General features: G+C 36.2%; 1 protein-coding gene across 2 annotated transcripts in view; it reads left to right on the forward strand.

The window, feature by feature from the left end:
* The first annotated feature begins 5,209 nt into the window (after nucleotides 1–5,209).
* The window catches only part of stat5a (signal transducer and activator of transcription 5a), a 74,731-nt gene continuing 63,078 nt past the window's right edge, over nucleotides 5,210–16,862 (forward strand). The window contains exon 1 of one of the 2 annotated variants that reach the window (XM_038278304.1): nucleotides 5,210–5,373. The gene's annotated coding sequence lies outside the window, so the exon portion shown is untranslated. The remainder of the gene's footprint in view (nucleotides 5,374–16,862) is intronic. The other variant, XM_038278305.1, reaches the window with a different exon arrangement.

The raw sequence follows: 16,862 nt of genomic DNA on the forward strand, positions 1-16,862 counted from the left end.
AGAAGCTCTACGATGTGTCAGAACCACCAACTAAAAAAATTTATTTTTCTTTTACTGAGACAGTTTTACTTTGAATACAACAAAAACCTATTTTGCAGTATCAAAAAATTCCTTAAGTTAAAAAAACAGACATCCAAGATTTGACACAGGAGCTGAGAAATTTCATTGACATATTTTCAACTTTTGGGAGGGTACAATACCTCTAATATTCAATCCACTGAAGATGGTCGGGTTTAAGGACTAAACAGGTGAGGAGGAAAAAATAGTCAATGAAAATATGCAAACCCATTCAGAAAGTCTGCTGAGCTACTAAAGAAAAAAATTAGCATGCATTATTAACATGACAAACTTTATATGTGAGAAATGGCTAACTAAACTATTAAAAGTGCGAAATATGTATGATTGGTGTTTGTTATACAAACTATCAGGTCTTGGAATCTCCTGTACTTTTTTTTTTATCTTAAAAAAATATGACACATTTGTAGATTTCTATAAGCACAACTAAAATTTCTAAAACGTGTCATGACAGGCTATATTTACTGAATCATACAATGTCGGGTGAGAATAGAATATGAAACATTTATGCACTATCATCAACATGCCAAGCTGGTGATCTAAAAAAAAAATAAAATAAAATCATGTTAAATTATTTCAGATCTTTTTACACCCTTAATGTGACAATATGCTGCTTTTCCACGGCTCTACTTGTCCTGACTCTGCTTCAGGACACCAATTTTCAAACATTTCAATTCATGGCTTGCTTTTTTTGTGTGTGTTTCCTGGCCCTGCTCAGCAGTAGGTGCGATCAGAGATGAGTAGGGATGAAAAAAGCCCGTACCTGTAATGAATAGCAGAGAGATTGTGGTGTTTGAAGAGCTGGTTGAAAAAGATTAAAGTAAAACCCAAAGGAATCCACAATAACTTTGTTGCAAAAGTGTTCCCTTAATTTTTAACTTTGTTTAAAAAACGCATATATTGAATAATGCATATTTTGAAGATTTGGAAAAAAAAAAAACATAAATTTTAATTCTCTGTCATTGATTAAATACAAAGTATAAACTAATTACTACTTATGCTGATTTACATGTGAGAGCTAGGCAAGGCAAGGCAAATTTATTTGTATAGCACAATTTAGTACAAAGATATGGCAAAGTGCTTTACATGATTAAAATACAGGAAGATAAAACAGAATCATAGCAAGTAGGAAAATAAATAAATAAAAATAGAAAAAAAAGGCAGAAACAAAAAGGAATATTAAAAACAGTTGGACTAAAGAAAATAAAAAAGTTGAACTGTTTAACTAGAACAGTCGAAGGCAATCCTAAACAAATGTGTTTTTAGTCTTGATTTAAAGGAACTCAGGCTTTCCACACTTTTACAGTTTTCTGGAAGTTTGTTCCATATATGTGGAGCATAGGAACTAAATGCTGCTTCTCCATTTTTAGTTCTGGTTCTAGGTATGCAGAGCAGGCTGGAGCAAGAAGACCTGAGTGGTCTGGAGGGTTGATACACTTATAGCAAGTCTGTGTTGTATTTAGGTGCTAAGCCATTCAGAGATTTATAGACTAACAGAAGTATTTTAAAGTCTATTCTCTGAGATACAGGGAGCCAGTGTAAGGACTTTAGAACTGGGGTGATGTGCTCTACTTTCTTAGTCTTAGTGAGGACATGGGCAGCAGCATTCTGGATCAGCTACAGCTGTCTGATCCACTTTTTAGGCAGACCTGTGAAAACACCGTTGCAGTAATAAATTCGACTAAAAATAAAGGCATGGATTAGTTTTTCCAGATCATGCTGAGACATTAGTCCTTTAATCCTGGAAATGTTCTTCAGGTGATAGAAAGCCGACCTTGTAATTGTCTACTGTATCTCCTGCTGGTAAAGAAGTGAGATGAAAATTTCTTAAGCAGACGATTCTGACAGAAGAAAGTGGTCTGGCCTAAAAAAAACAAAACTTAGCTTTTAGCCTTAATTCCAAATTGTATGTTTTGGAACTGAAACGGCACTGCACCTCAGCCAACGAATACTATACTTTAAGTTTAACATGGTGTTGCCATTATTTAGCTGCTATGGATTAAAGTAACTGTCCATTTTAAAATCCACTGCAAAAAGGAACGCTACCACAGGTCATTTATACGTGCTGCCATCAGACTTTACAATGCGGCACAACTGCAAAATCTTCTGATTTAACTTATGTGCAATCAATATTTATTTAACAACCTGTGCAAAAATCCTGTTAAATAAGACACTCCAGCTGTTTTATATATATTTATAGATATAGATATGTTGCTCCTTTTGGAATATGTTGGACGGCTGCTCAGAAGCACAGAGGTCTTTCTGCATGGAGTTTGCATGTTCTCCCTGAGCGCGTGTGGGTTCTCTCCAGGTACTCCGGCTTCCTCCCACAGTCTAAAAACATGACTGTTAGGTTAATTGGCTTCTATGAATTCTCCTTAGGTGTGAGTGTGTGTGTGTGTGTGTGTGTGAATGGTTGTTTGTCTCTGTGTTGACCTGCAATGGACTGGCAACCTGTCCAGGGTGAACCCCGCCTCTCGCCCGTAGACAGCTGGAGATAGGCACCTTGCGACTCCACTTGGGATTAAGCATGTCCGAAGATGGATGGATGGTTCCTCCTTTTGGCATCTTTTTTTGACCATTGAGCCCATTTCACAAGTGAATTTCTTCACTTTGAGATCAATAAAGTCTATCCCAATCCAACTAAAAAACAAATAGATTTTTTTCAGCATAATGAGTGCGCATGAATTCATCCAAATTAAAGACAGAATAGTTTCATGAGAACCCATCCCCATCATTGCTGCAGCTACGCTACAGGTCAGCTTGCTGAAGCTTTTTATAATATCTATACCGCCATTCTCACAGCAAGACTTTAGAGGTTTTGGCAAACTTCGTGTGAAATTAGTCATTTTTATTTTTAAGTCTACAGTTGTATAGAAAACTATAATTCCTTTTATTTTAGGCTAATCTTCAATGTGAAATAAATTCATTCTTAGCCATTCTTAAAAGGGCAACTTTGCTCCTGGAGAGTCTTTTTTAAAGCTTGACCAGTGAAGATCCAACACACAGCTGAGCAAATGAACTGTAATTTAGGAATCAGGTTGCCTCTGAAATGAGCTGTCTCTGTACTTCCCACTTTCGCTGTGAGTTTCTCACAGCCTTTGATGATATATCTCTTATTTTTTTTGTGGACTTCCCTAACTGGAAATTCACAATTGTCTCTGTGTGAGATGAGTGCTCTTTATCTCTTCATCTGCATCTTTCATAGAGAAATTATGCGCTCAGCAGCTTTGGGCTTTTATACCCATGAGTCCCATCGTGAAAACATGAACACTGAGGTGAAACTGGCAAACAAACAGGAAGCAGGCAGCTTGTGTATCACTAATCATCTGCTTTTCTCTGTAGCACCTCCTCACTTTGGCTTATGTCTATCTTGTTTTGGGTGTAGGAAATAAAAACAGACCTCTGCGGGGGGTGGGGGGTTGAGATGCGCAGCTATTACCGTCAGGAGCTGCTGACTCAGCTGTCTGAGGAAACGACTGTCACCTTTCTGTTTTGGCCAGCAGCCAATCAAACACCAGAATCAGGCCACATCTGTTTAGAGGGGGTTGCATGTCTGACAAAGAGAGCATGACTGCTACTAAAAAGGATCGCTTTTTATTTAGGTTTCAGAAGATGATGTAATTAACGCTTTTGTCACAAATGGTTAGTCAATAGAAACCAAACTTTTTAAGACTCAGCAGGCAGTCTTTGAGAAATAATGTCAGTAATATAATATAAAATAATGATAATAAGATAATTGTATTTTATTTCTGTTACAGTTTTTCAGGCTTCTTTTTAATTCCTAGATTATTTATTTGTGTTAGGGTAATGTTCTTAAAATGACCCAATTTATGCTGTCCTTTTGATATATCTGTAAAAAGGACTAATGATAGACAAGCTGCTCATTAACACATATTACCCTCCTCACTTAAATAATTACTTTTCCTTTTCATCTGGAGGTGATGAGAATTTTATCCACTGTTTTAACATCTTATGCAAACATTTTAAGATTCAGCACCTTTAACATTTGTGAGATAAAAGACTGAAATCATGCAAATGATCAGACTTTTTTTTTTTTTTACATAAAGCTCCATTTAAGGCCTTCTCCCTGATTCTAGACCGTGAGTGTTCAAATTAATTTTGTAGATGTATTTTTATTTTATATATTGTCCCTTCAGCAACTGTATTTGTAATATTGATATAAAAAAAACACAACAATTAGACTTAGACAACATTTATTGTTATTTTGCATAATTATCATATATAAAAAGATGTAAATACAACTTAATTGATTTCACAATGAAGAAATTAACTTCCTGCATCTAACCCATCTCCTTTGGGGAGCAGTTGGCTGCCACTGTGCAGCACCCAGGGAGCAATCGAGGGTTAAGGGTCTTGCTCAGACAGTTAGAGTGGCAGTCTGTGGGAGTGGGTTTCAAACTCACAACCTCAGGATTCCAAGCCCTATACTCTAACCACTAGGCCACCACTCCCCTACATTATATGATATTGTATATTTTGTAAAATTACCTATCTTCAACCTAAAAAGCTAATTTTTTCCTTGGGTTCCTACGAGACAAACAATGACAACAACAAAGAAAAAGAACAAAGAACAAAAAACAAGAACAACAACTAATGAAAGCAACATAATTGAATATTTATAGAAAGAAAGGCAGTTCAATTATTTTCAGGGTGAAATGCCAAATCTTAGCACTAGGGGGCGCCGCTGCATACTGTTGATTGAGCCGACTGGAGAGAAGTGAAAATTTGCCACTTGTATCTCAGCAGATCACATAAAATATTACTTTTTCCACTAATACAATTGTTATTATATATATGCTTTCGGCATAGCGCTCAATAACAATGCAAACTTTTTTTTAAATTTACTTTTGACAGGTTATTATTTAGTCATGCGTCGTAGCCATGCAATAAAACTTTAAAACCAAACTCAAATAAAGCGCCTTAATATAAGCTTTTTATGCATTTTATACAGAAAGCACACATATAATAAGTGAACATTTTATTATGTGCTGACACGAGGTTAATAACTAACATCAGGCTGCCACTTCTCGACAGTTCAGTCATCAGTGATCCGTAGAAACCGTCAGACGTAGAGAGAACCGCCGGAAGTGGGCGGCGTGTCAGAGGCAGGCAGGCAGACAGACAGACGTACAGACAGACAGAGAGCCGTGGACTGTACGGCGAACTGTTGGGAACTGACTAACGGAGAAATTCCTGCCGGAGGCTGATCACGTCGCTGTAGACTCTCCCCCACATTTTATGAAAAAGGAAAACAACTTTCGTCGCTCCACAGAGGTGAGGGACGCCGTTTATTTTTATTTGATTTTTTTTTTTTAATTCTCATTTGATCGCGTTTTCTCTGTTTATCTGAGGAGGAGACAGACGTCCTCGCTCTGCGCCCCTCGCTTTCTTTTGACGCTCTACGTTGCGAAATGATATTCTGACAGCGCTTTGTAAACAAAGTGCGACAGCGCGTCTCCATCTGGAGACGCAGCCTCCGCGCGCCTGGAAGAGGCTGCGTTTGGGTTTGTTTATGGGCCACTTTCGCTCCTCTCTGCTCGCTGAATCAACAGGCAGGTTCTCCTGAGAGCTCATATCCCACTAACACGTCCTGTCTATAAGCTCAGCGCCTGGAAACGCGCAGCCAGTCAGTTTACTGTCACCTTATCCTGCCTCAGCTGGCATATTTCTATCACTCTAACGACTTTATCATCTTATAAAGTATCATTATCAAGCTTCATCTTGTCTAATTATACAACAGGAGGATATGTTTGCAATTTATTTTTCTATTATCAGTCAAAAACTTTTTATTTTGTATTATTGGGCACCTTCACAACTCCAGCGGACTCCATTATAGGGGGCGTCAGATATGAAGATGAAATATGAACATAGAGCTGCTCCATATGCGGCGCACTAATGTGATCTCTGCAGTCAAGGGCAGGCTTCAAAAGTAGCTTTATTGCTGTCACCCTGTTGCCTCTTCTTAGTTCTGCTAAAACACTGTTTCAGTCAGTGGCGTTTCTAGACAAAAATATACCAGGGGGCCAGGTGGCGTGTTTCCATGGGGGCCCAGAAAAGCATGAAATAAAAAAAAACAGGGCAAGGGATTCAAATATTTTAAGATAGCTGCATGAAGTGAAATTTCTATTCAATTAGACATATAATTAAAATTCTGTCCTATTAGGTCAATAAACTTTCATAATTTAGGAATTTTACATATTTTTTACTTGATTTAAGTTAAAATTACAGTTTTCTATAAAACCTGAATTACAACTCAAGAAAAACTGATAAATTCAGCCGCCCATGGTTTCAGTAATAATCTATGCATTATAAATAAAACTTTAATATAATATTTTTGATAGAACTATTCATAACTATTATCTAACATGGGCAGTTCTAGACAGGGGCCAACGGGGGCCAGTGCCCCTGTTATGGCCCCTGTACTAAAGACATAATACCAAGAGAAATTCTAATGATGGTATGCGCTGGAGCAGACATGGTTTCTGATCGGTCCTTTGGATCTATTTCATTTTTTTTTCTTTAAAAAATTCTGTTTTACTAATTACTTAAAAAAACAATAAGGGTACAGCTTCAGTGATATTGAGATAGGATCCCAGTCATCCGCTGTTGTTTTTTTTTTTGTTTTTTTCAAAACAAATTTAAAAAAATACTCTAACTTTTACAGCTGAATTTCTCAGTTTTTCTTAAGTTCTAATTGAGATTTTATAGAAAACTATAATTTTAACTTAACTTAGGTTAAAAATATATAAAAGTCCTAAATGATGAGTTTATATTGACCTAATATTCCAAATAATAGCTTTATTTGATCTTTTTTTCTGTATTTATATAGCTACAATTTCTTGAGTTGATTTTTTGCTATGCTAAGGGATTTTTATTTTGATTTTAACGATAATCCAAATGAAAATTTTTTGAGCCAAAAATAAATATTTTCAGTTAGAAGATATATAGTTTTAATTAAACTTAATTGAAGTAAATTCACTCCATGCAGCTCTTTTAATATATTTGAATACCTTGCCTGTTTTTGCTTCATGCTTTTCTGTGCCTCCATAAAAACATGCGCCCCCCACCCCCATGTCCATTTGGTCTAGAACCGTCACTGTGTGTATCTGGTATCTATACACATTAATCTTTAAGGAGGTTACTGGTTCAAAATAGGTGAAATATCCTATTGTTTTATGTTCTTTGAATTGCATGTCTGAAAAAGTGAATAATTGGGCTGCTCCTCCCCCACATGTTGCTGCATGACACTGAACAGGTGGTTGTGAGAGAGAGAGAGAGAGAGAGAGAGAGAGAGAGAGTTTCTGCGTATTGTTATGTCTAAAATAAAAAAAGATTTCGTTATTTCGTGTTTTGCAAGATGACGTCTTTCTTTTTAAGAATAATCACAAATAACAGCTTTGCATCAAACTTTTTTTTCTTTTCTAAAACTTCAATAATTTGATTCAAGGTTGTGATACCATGCGGACCTCAATTCCGGCTTATTTCAAACCAAGTTTTGTTTTCTTTGTTTAATCTTGATTATTGAAATTCAGATGTTTGAGACAGAGAACAAAAGCTAATGATTTTCATTGTGTTAATGGTTTCATCTCTGTCAGCCTCATTATGTTGCAACAGAGATCCCTCCTTGTCTGTTTGCACCTTTTAATTGAAAAGATGGCAAGGGTAAAGAGTGTAAAATGGCTCGTAAAAGAAAACAAAGATGCCAAGTGCGACTGGTGAGCGAAGACTTTGGCACTGGTGCCAGCTCACAAACGCGGTCTGAAATGTCAAGCTTGCTTTGAAGTTTCTGCATCATGTGCAAGAAAACCTGCTCTCTAAGTGAGCCTGTGCACTTGTTTTTATTTAACATTATTTCTCCCTGATATATATATATTTTTTTTGTTCTTGTTTTTGTTAAACCTGATTAATTTTGCTTTGTGGTGCAGCTACAATCCGAACAGCATTGCTTTGCAGCATTTAAGTAATAAATAGGGGTTTCCTCTCATTACACGGCAGAGAGAACATTTTGTGTTTGTTTCAGACAAACACAAACAAAAACTCAATCAGCACCAATAAGCACAGAATTCATTATCATTCCAGTTGGAGCTAGTGAGTTTCATATGTTTGTCTTTCACTGCAGTTTGCACAGGTTGCAAAGGCAGTTTAAGTTATTTACATTTTTGGTGTGTCTTTATAGAGTTTCACTGTGACTGCAATCTCTACAAAAGGATGTTCTCTGCTTTCAGTAGCATTTAACCCTGTTGGCAAGCACCATTTTCCCCTTTCGCTGCGGTACACAGTGCAAAGGGATGTAGAGTTTTCATTGGTCTCTGCTCAAAAAAAAAAAAGGTTGATATGGGAACATGGCTTGCCTGACTGACCTGAGTTGACTGGCACATTCTGTCCCTGCCAGCAAGATCCAGATGAAGGAGGAATAGCAGCAAAAAAAGGACAAGCTCATTTGTTACATGTGCTCACAGCATGTCACGTCCTTTAGTTTCTAAGTGCTTCTCACTTTTTAAACTGGCCTCTGTCAAACAAGCGCTGGAGCCAGAAAAGCTGGAAAAGGCGGAACATTTCCATCACTTTAGAGGGAGCGCTTCTCATTGCGAAGCATAACTTAATAAGGATACTTTTAGAAACATTTATGTTTTTATTTTTGTACTCTAAGCTGCTCTGATGCTACTCATGTCCCACATTTGAATACTTTCAAGTGGATCGCTACTAGATGTGTTTCTGTTGTGTGAAACAGCATGAAGGTAGCAGATTAAAGCAAAGGTTTTGATCTGACTGGGCTATGAGTCATGTGTCAGAATCAGTAATGCCTGTCTTCACTGTCGTGGTGCTTCTTGTTGCTCAGTGTTGCTTTTTAAGAGGATGGACATCATCTCTTCCACAGAGGTTCCTGTGGGAAGGGCAAGCAAAAAGTCCTATGATATACATATATGTTCTTTTGGAGAAATAACACTGAAACAGAAAGGGAAAGATACTTAAGGGGAAGTGATAGGGAAGCATGTGGCGCAATGCACACCAACCTCCTCCCCCTTTTCAGTTGGGCTAATACTAATCCACTGGTCATGTGACCTAGAGCTTTCTAGGCCAGGAGTGCTCTGATCCATCTGTCAAATAAGGTTGCTGATTGTTGGTATCGTGTAAACTGCTGTCCAATGACCTCTACTTGCTCTGAGTGAAACTTTTCTTTGATTTCAATGAGTTAAATAAATTCTCGTTTTTCCTTTTCTATGAGATTTAACCCCCAGCCTTCTCTGTGTCTTCTTCTTAGTTGGTTCTTCTTCTGTAAAAACTTCTGCCTTATTTTAGCCCAAATCCCTGCTGACTATGCAGGTTTGGGTTGTTAAGGAGGGTGACTACCATCCCTCACAGTCACAAGTTTTTCACCATAAATGTCTCAAACATGGATCCTTCTTTTCACTTGCTTTAATTAAATGGCGTGAAACGGGAAGTTGAGCAAAGTTCAAGTTCTGGTCAATCTATACTAGACGGAAAGTTGATTCCTCTGCTTTGGACTTGTGTTTTCTACACATCTCATCAAAAACTTAACAAGAACTTAAGTTAGTTGTTTATTTTCTTTCCAAATACCCAATAAATGTTGCTTTTTGTTAGATTTGTATCTAATGGGCCAGTTTTAAGTTTGATAAAGATGTCTTCACATACACAGCATACACATAGTCTATAGGATATGTTTTATTAGTGGATTTTTTAATAAGATATTTATCCAAAATGTATTAAGAAGGCTACTCTTGATAACCAATGGAATTATGGATTAGAATAGGATAAAATGCAATTGAGTTAAACTGAACTGAAACAGACCTGTCAGTGGTAATGCTAATACCCTAGAGGTAAGCACTAGACAACATATATTTATAAAAAAAAGAACAACAATCTAAATGTTTAAATTGAAATACACTATGCAGCAAAAATTAATATATTAAGAAATAAATCTCAAGATTGAGTCATACTTCATTTTTCATACATCACTCTGTGGGGAAAATTTTGGAGGAATAAACAAAATAAAAAGGGAGGGACCCTTAAAAAAGTGCAGTCAGTGCATTGAAAAACAATGCAATTATGGATGTTGAGTTTATAGTAAAGTAAAACTGAATCGTAATATTTGAAAAAGTCTCAGTTCAAAAAGCTGAAGAGTTCACATTCACAGTTTTGTTTTGCATTCTAGATACTATGACATCGTGGGTCATGACTTGGCATAGGTGACCGACTGGCCTACTTTTCAGTTGGTGTTCTTGTCATGCAAAGATGCTCTATAAGTCAAATTGGCATATTTGTTTATTAGCTATATATGGCACCTAGATTATTATTATTTTTTTTTTGCAAGCTTTGGACCATTATATAATTTTTTGTTTTATTTCAATGGCGTTACACAGATCGGAGATTTGTCCGCAGTTCCAACCTCTGTTTTCTTAAGGTTTGGATATATTGGCATTGTTTGCTGATTCCCATTTATGTTAAATAATAATAATAAAAAAAACAGGTAACTATTAAAATTAGAGATGCACGATATTGGGATTTTGGCCGATATCCGATATGCTGATATTTTAAAACTCATGTAGCCGATAACCGATATCGATACCGATGTTAAAGCTGGACAAAAATAAGTAGTCATTGAAAATAGCAGTTTTGTTATCCATTTCTGACACTTTGAAAAATAATATACTCTAATATATTTTCATATGCTGATATCAAATAGATTTTTAAAAACTCGGTATCGATCTATTTTACTTTCAAAATCTCGTGAACTTTCATCGTTGTGTTACAAACTCTCGTGATATTTTGCAAATTCTTGTGAGATTTTGTTAGTAAAATAGATCGATACCGCGTCAATATATCAACATATAAAAATAAAAAAGAAGTTTTTGAGGAAGAAGAAGAAGCAGTATTTTTATTTATTTATTTTTTTTTAGACTTTAGGAACTCAGAAGCTGATCAAATATCGGGTTAAATATCGGTGGGGTGGCCGATGTCCGATATTCAGTTTTATAGCCGATACAGGCCGATACCGATAGGGGGGCGATTATATCGTGCATCCCTAATTAAAATTCTGTTCTGTTTGAATACCCCAACAGTCTGTTAATGTATATAAGGATCAGAAACCATGTCCCCATAAAGCAGTTTAGGCAAGACTGAGTTTAACTAATTTAAAACAAAGTAAAAAAAAAAAATGAGTAGATATAATATGATTAATGCCGTTTGCAATATATAAAAAGTAGCTTTAAGCCTTCTTTTTACAGTAAGACCTTGTTAACACTTATGTGTGATACATTCACTAATTTGAAAAGATCAGGTTTAATTTTAGTCTCTATCTGACAAATTGGAAATTGGCCTTTTCTGCTCACCAGCTATTAATCACTAGCACCAGTCAGTGTGGCAGACTGTATGCATATATACCTAAGAAAAAAAGAACGAGAGAATCTTGATTAATACATTAAAGACGTTTTTTTAAGTCAGACATTTTGCATTTGATGTATTATTATTTTCTTTATAATTTATGTTTGATGCCTGTCACAGTATAAAGTCCGGTTTCAAAGCACATGGGTATTTAGATCTATCCTACTCTGCTTTTCTCAATTACAAAATCTCTTGATAGAGTATACAGTAAACAAACACCGGTGTCTGTGTTTTGCCTGCATGTAGAGGGGCTCAGGCAGGGTACAGTATTTCAGATTAAACAAAAGTATGGGTGTTAGTTTCACAGCTTTGTTAGAAATTAATTGTCTAAAAAAAAAAAAAAAAACCCTGCAGAATCAATAGAAAGTGAACACACAAAAGTATTGATTCCACATCAACCTATAACACATTTTTGTGAAATTACCAGCACAACAAGTGCATTTTATTGATTGGCTGGATGGAAAGGCAAAGATCTGACTTTACCCCCTTTTATTTTGACACCCCTAATTAAAAACAGTGCGAAAAAATGAATTTGAAATTCAACTAATTAATAAATGGATTTGACCAGTGTATAGTTTATTCTTTTTATAAAAGCAGATTTTATGCAAAGGTCACATGGTTTATTAAAGAACATTACTGATTGAACACCATAATGGACTATGTAGCTAAAATAGTGGTATAGACACGACTGTACTGAAAGCAACAAACCCTGAAAGGAGAGCATTAACTCTAGAAGAAACAAAGAGTTGGAAACAAAGGTGCCGGGTTTGATTCTTGGCCCGGGGTCTTTCTGTATGGAGTTTGCATGTTCTCCCTGAGCATGCGTGGGTTTGCTTCCTCCCACAGTCCAAAACATTACTGGTTAATTGGCGTCTCTAAAGTCTCCTTAGGTGTTAGTGTGTGGGTGAATGGTTGTTTGTCCTGTTTGACTCTGTGTTATCCTGCGATAGACTGGCGAGCTGTCCAGAGTGTACCCCTCCTCTTGCCCGCTGCTGGAGATATGCACCAGCACCCATCATGACCCTGCTTGGGATAAGCGTGACAGACAATGGATGGATGGAGAAACAAAGAGCTCCATGATGACTGTGGTTCAGTCTGAGCCATGACAATAATACCAAACTACACACGAGGAGACAAATCCCTAGATTCAGATATAAAAGTGGCTGTGTCATGTAGGCTTGTCCCGATCCGATCCACGTATCGGATCGGGACGCCGATATTGGCAAAAAAATGCGTATCGGCAAAGCATGTAAAATGCTGATCCAGTTTTAAAAAAAAATACCGGTCCGTATTTTCCAGTTTCGCTGATTGAAATGATCCAATTCCACTATTTTGCGCCAGTGTTTCCCTGTTTTGCATTTTTATTAAAACTTACAGTAATACTTGCACCTTTAACTGTTTACGGTTTTACTGTTCACTGTGCAATTTCAGATTGCTATTCATAATTTTGTCCAGTTTGTGTTTATCTCTTAATAAACAGGTAAGTTTGTTGTTACCAAGCATTGTGTTTTATTCAATCTCACCTAATTTAGCTGGCTAGATGTTATCAAGAGTACTAAAACCCTTTTCAACATGAGTCTTACAACTAAGGCTAAATACTTTAACTTAAACTTAAATACATGCTCGGATAGGCTGGTATCGGCCAGTATCGGTATCGGATAGGAAGTCCAAAAACAATATCGGTATCGGATCGGAAGTGCAAAAACCTTGATCGGGACATCTCTAGTGTCATGCTGTGGGGAGGTTTTTATTTATTTTTTTGTCCACATAGACAGGGAAGCTCAGAAGCTGCAAAAGCCCTGAATTTACTGTAGGGCAGACGCTCATCTTCCATTGAAAAGAGCCCTAAACATCCATCCAGAAATACTTTAGACTAGTTTTGATTTCAGCATATGTGTTGTTCAGTTTTACTTTATGACTAGAAATATGTTTAAATGTGAAATAAATGGTGAAAAAGGTGTATGAATACTTCTGCTATGTCTAATCTGTAGAGGTTACTAGAGTGTGATGAAAATCCACTGACCCTGTGTATTTTCACGGAGGCGTAGGTGGCGTAACTTTAAAGCCAATTTGTAATCCAGTCTGGCCTTCCCCACCTTCGGCCATTTTCACAGCCAGCACTTGTCGCTTCAATAAGGTTTCTACCCTGATAGCCTAATGTAACCTGAGGCGGTGTCACTTCGTCTGCCAGCTCAGGTGGAGAGGAGGCAGACAGAAAAAGAAAACTCCAAAAGATACTAATGCTTTGTTATCTGTCTTGCAGCTGTTTGACTGTTTTTGATCCCAAAAGGCCACCATGCAGGTCCTGAAATGCATACTCATTGTCATGTCTCATTTGAACTGCCAAAATAGCATCTAGGGACTGCTGGTGACACAAGCAAAGCTAGGGAGAAAACATATGAGGCAATCAGCATGGGGGCATGAACAAATGATCAGGTCTCTGTTTTTAATATATACACTGATTATAGAAGGTAATAAATAAAATGCCCTCTTCAGAGGAACAATGTCTGTTTTTGCTCCTTGCTCTAGAGGGTTGTATCTAAAATAGTTTTCAGTCAGATCAGCATGGAGTTTCTGGTGTTTTAATTGATCAGGATGAGCGTCAGCTCTTTTTGCTCCCACTGCTACATTCAAGCCTATTACAGGCTTACACTAAAAGGAGATTGAGCAAATGAACAGATCTCTTCTAAGCAAACATTCATGAGCTTTTTATGTTGAATTGGAGGTATAATAAAAGGGTACATGAAATTGAATTTTCTTTGAATTATACGGTGTAATAAGAAGTGGGCAAACAGAGTTTAGTCCTATTAAATCGGTTCTATTATGTACGATCTGCGCTTGCATGGGTGTGTGACGGGTCCAATTGAGATTAAAAATGAAGATAATATTTTTACTTTTGGTGATTTTTATTTTTGTATTTGTTTGTACAACAGATTAAAGGCTGAAGAATTGGGGCTAAATCATATAAATACCGTATAACTAATCCTGCCTCTCGTTCTCTCCCTGTTATGTTAAAAATGCAAGTGAATGCTGTTCTCTGAGAAATTGCTTTATACACCAGAGAAATAGGGAAGTACTCGTTCTTTATAGCTTTTTGTTGTTTGTGGAGACACTTGCACAACATAATTCAAAGTTAGTGATTGTGGTGCTGTTACCCAGTATTGATCTTGTGAGCTCATCTTTACCTATTGTGCTGGTGCCTAATGATGTTCTAAGATGAACTGTGCACAATGGAGGTAAAAGATGCACTCACTTTCTAGCTGAAAACATAGAACAATACTCTTTTTTTTTTAGAAGAAAGTTTCATTAAGTTCAGTTCATTATTCTTTTCTGATTCTCTACCTGACTTCAGGTATTTTACTAGCAAATATATGGATGACTTCCCCTTTCCTTGTGCTATTTGTCCAGTTGTGCATACACACTGAGCATTTTCCAGGAAAAGTCTCTTTGCTTAGAGTCCAGTTTTAGTCAACAATAAAATAAATCACTTCATCCATAATGGAGAAGTTTAAAATTAGTTAATGACCCATTAAATTAACACAAGTCTCCTCCTTTTCACCCTTTACCAACATAATAATAACACCAACAAAACATCTAGAATGCAGATCTGTTTTACACCTTTGAGTATTTGGTCCTGTCAGTTTTGTTGCCATTAACCCCTTCAATTCAGTTTAATTTCTGTATCAACCACAGGCGCTTCTAAAAAAAAAAGGAAAGCTTTGAGCGACAACATGCTTTTTTAATTAGCGTGGCATGGCTAATGATGTATTTTGCTCCTTAACCTTTAAATTTCCTATTATGCAATGTTTTCCTATCTGTTACCTTTTATTTATACATGGCAGCACATGGCACTGCACATAGAATATTTATTACTATTGATATTTAAGAGAAAATAAAAGTATAAAACAGAAATGTATACATATTTTGTCTAGTTATAGGTAAAAGAGCACCAATAGATCGGTTTTAACTAAAGCAAATGGAAACTATAGCCTTTCCTGTTTAGTTAACATAACCAAAGATCTGCCTTTTAGGTGTAGTTATATAATTACAAAACTATACATAAGATGAAAACAGTTTCTTCTGCTGAAAAGATATTTTGTTTGTAAAAGCTTTTATTGCAGCTATTAAATGCTACCCTGAGATAATGACATCTAACTGATTTTGTTTCTCTTCTTTTATCTTAACTTACATTTTTTTCTACATGCAGTTAGGAAGCCTAATTTGAGTTTGATGTTTAAGCAGGATAATCTATAAAACAAGGATAATTTGCTCTAAACTAAAGCCACAATTACATTTATTTGAAAGGGAGCTTGTCATTTTACACGCTTTAAGCAGTTTAGGTAGAACACACTTTTATAAGGTTAGAAAAAACACAACTTAATTTTGCATTCCCAAGAAAATCCACAACAGATTAGTGTCATCAGGGGAGCATATATTTCTATATTTCTTTAAGCATTGGGTTTCTCCCAAAGGGTTTAGAGCAATGCTTTAACAAAATTTCCTACAGCTCTCTGAAAACTTTCCATGACATTTTTTTTTTTTATTCTGTGGGATATTTAGGAAATATTCCTGATTAGAAACTTTTAAAGAGAGTCATGGGGATTAAAGGCAATTTGTGGGAATAATCTGGAAATTATTTATATACCTACCAACATTGTATTTTGTATTATTATATATACTCTTCTGGCTCCAACACATAGTCACTCCAGGGTTTTTGAAATCCTCAATGTATCTGTTGGTGCAGTCCCTGGAGGGGGCGTGGCCTCATTAAGCATCGTTCTACTATATGTACATTAGAGTCATTTGAACATCAATGTTCTTCAGTGTATTTACATTGAATCTCGTTGTTTTATTCAAGATTAAAATATTTAGGATCCCAACGTTCAGCTTTTTAAATCCTGGAGATTTCCATTAGCTGAGCTTCCCACTTTGAAAATTCCTGCATTTTTTCCACACAGTTAATGAAAATTTGTTGTCTTGTAAACTGATCAGTTTTCTATCCTATTTCACATAAGATTTAGGCATTTTCATGAATATACATCTTTCTCAGGGACTACTGAAGGCTGCTGATGCTTCTTTGAATCACTTTTCAATTTGAATCTTAACAGGAGCCTTAAATGGCTTTTTGATATTTGACTGTTTTGTTCTGTTCTATATCAGCTATGATTTTGATCTGTTTATGAAAGTCAATTTATGCAATAATGAAAATGTTTTATATTGCATTTGGAGAAATAAGCAAATAGAAGGTTAGACTGGAGGCCATACTTTTACACAGAACTGCACCAGATAATCCCTGCTGCTACAAGTATCCACACAGTTTGGCAGATATGAAAGCTCTTCTTTTGTTTTTTGTTCATTTT

Source organism: Cyprinodon tularosa, unplaced genomic scaffold (assembly GCF_016077235.1).
Source record: "Cyprinodon tularosa strain WSP-4 unplaced genomic scaffold, ASM1607723v1 ctg14, whole genome shotgun sequence".
Lineage (NCBI taxonomy): Eukaryota > Metazoa > Chordata > Actinopteri > Cyprinodontiformes > Cyprinodontidae > Cyprinodon > Cyprinodon tularosa.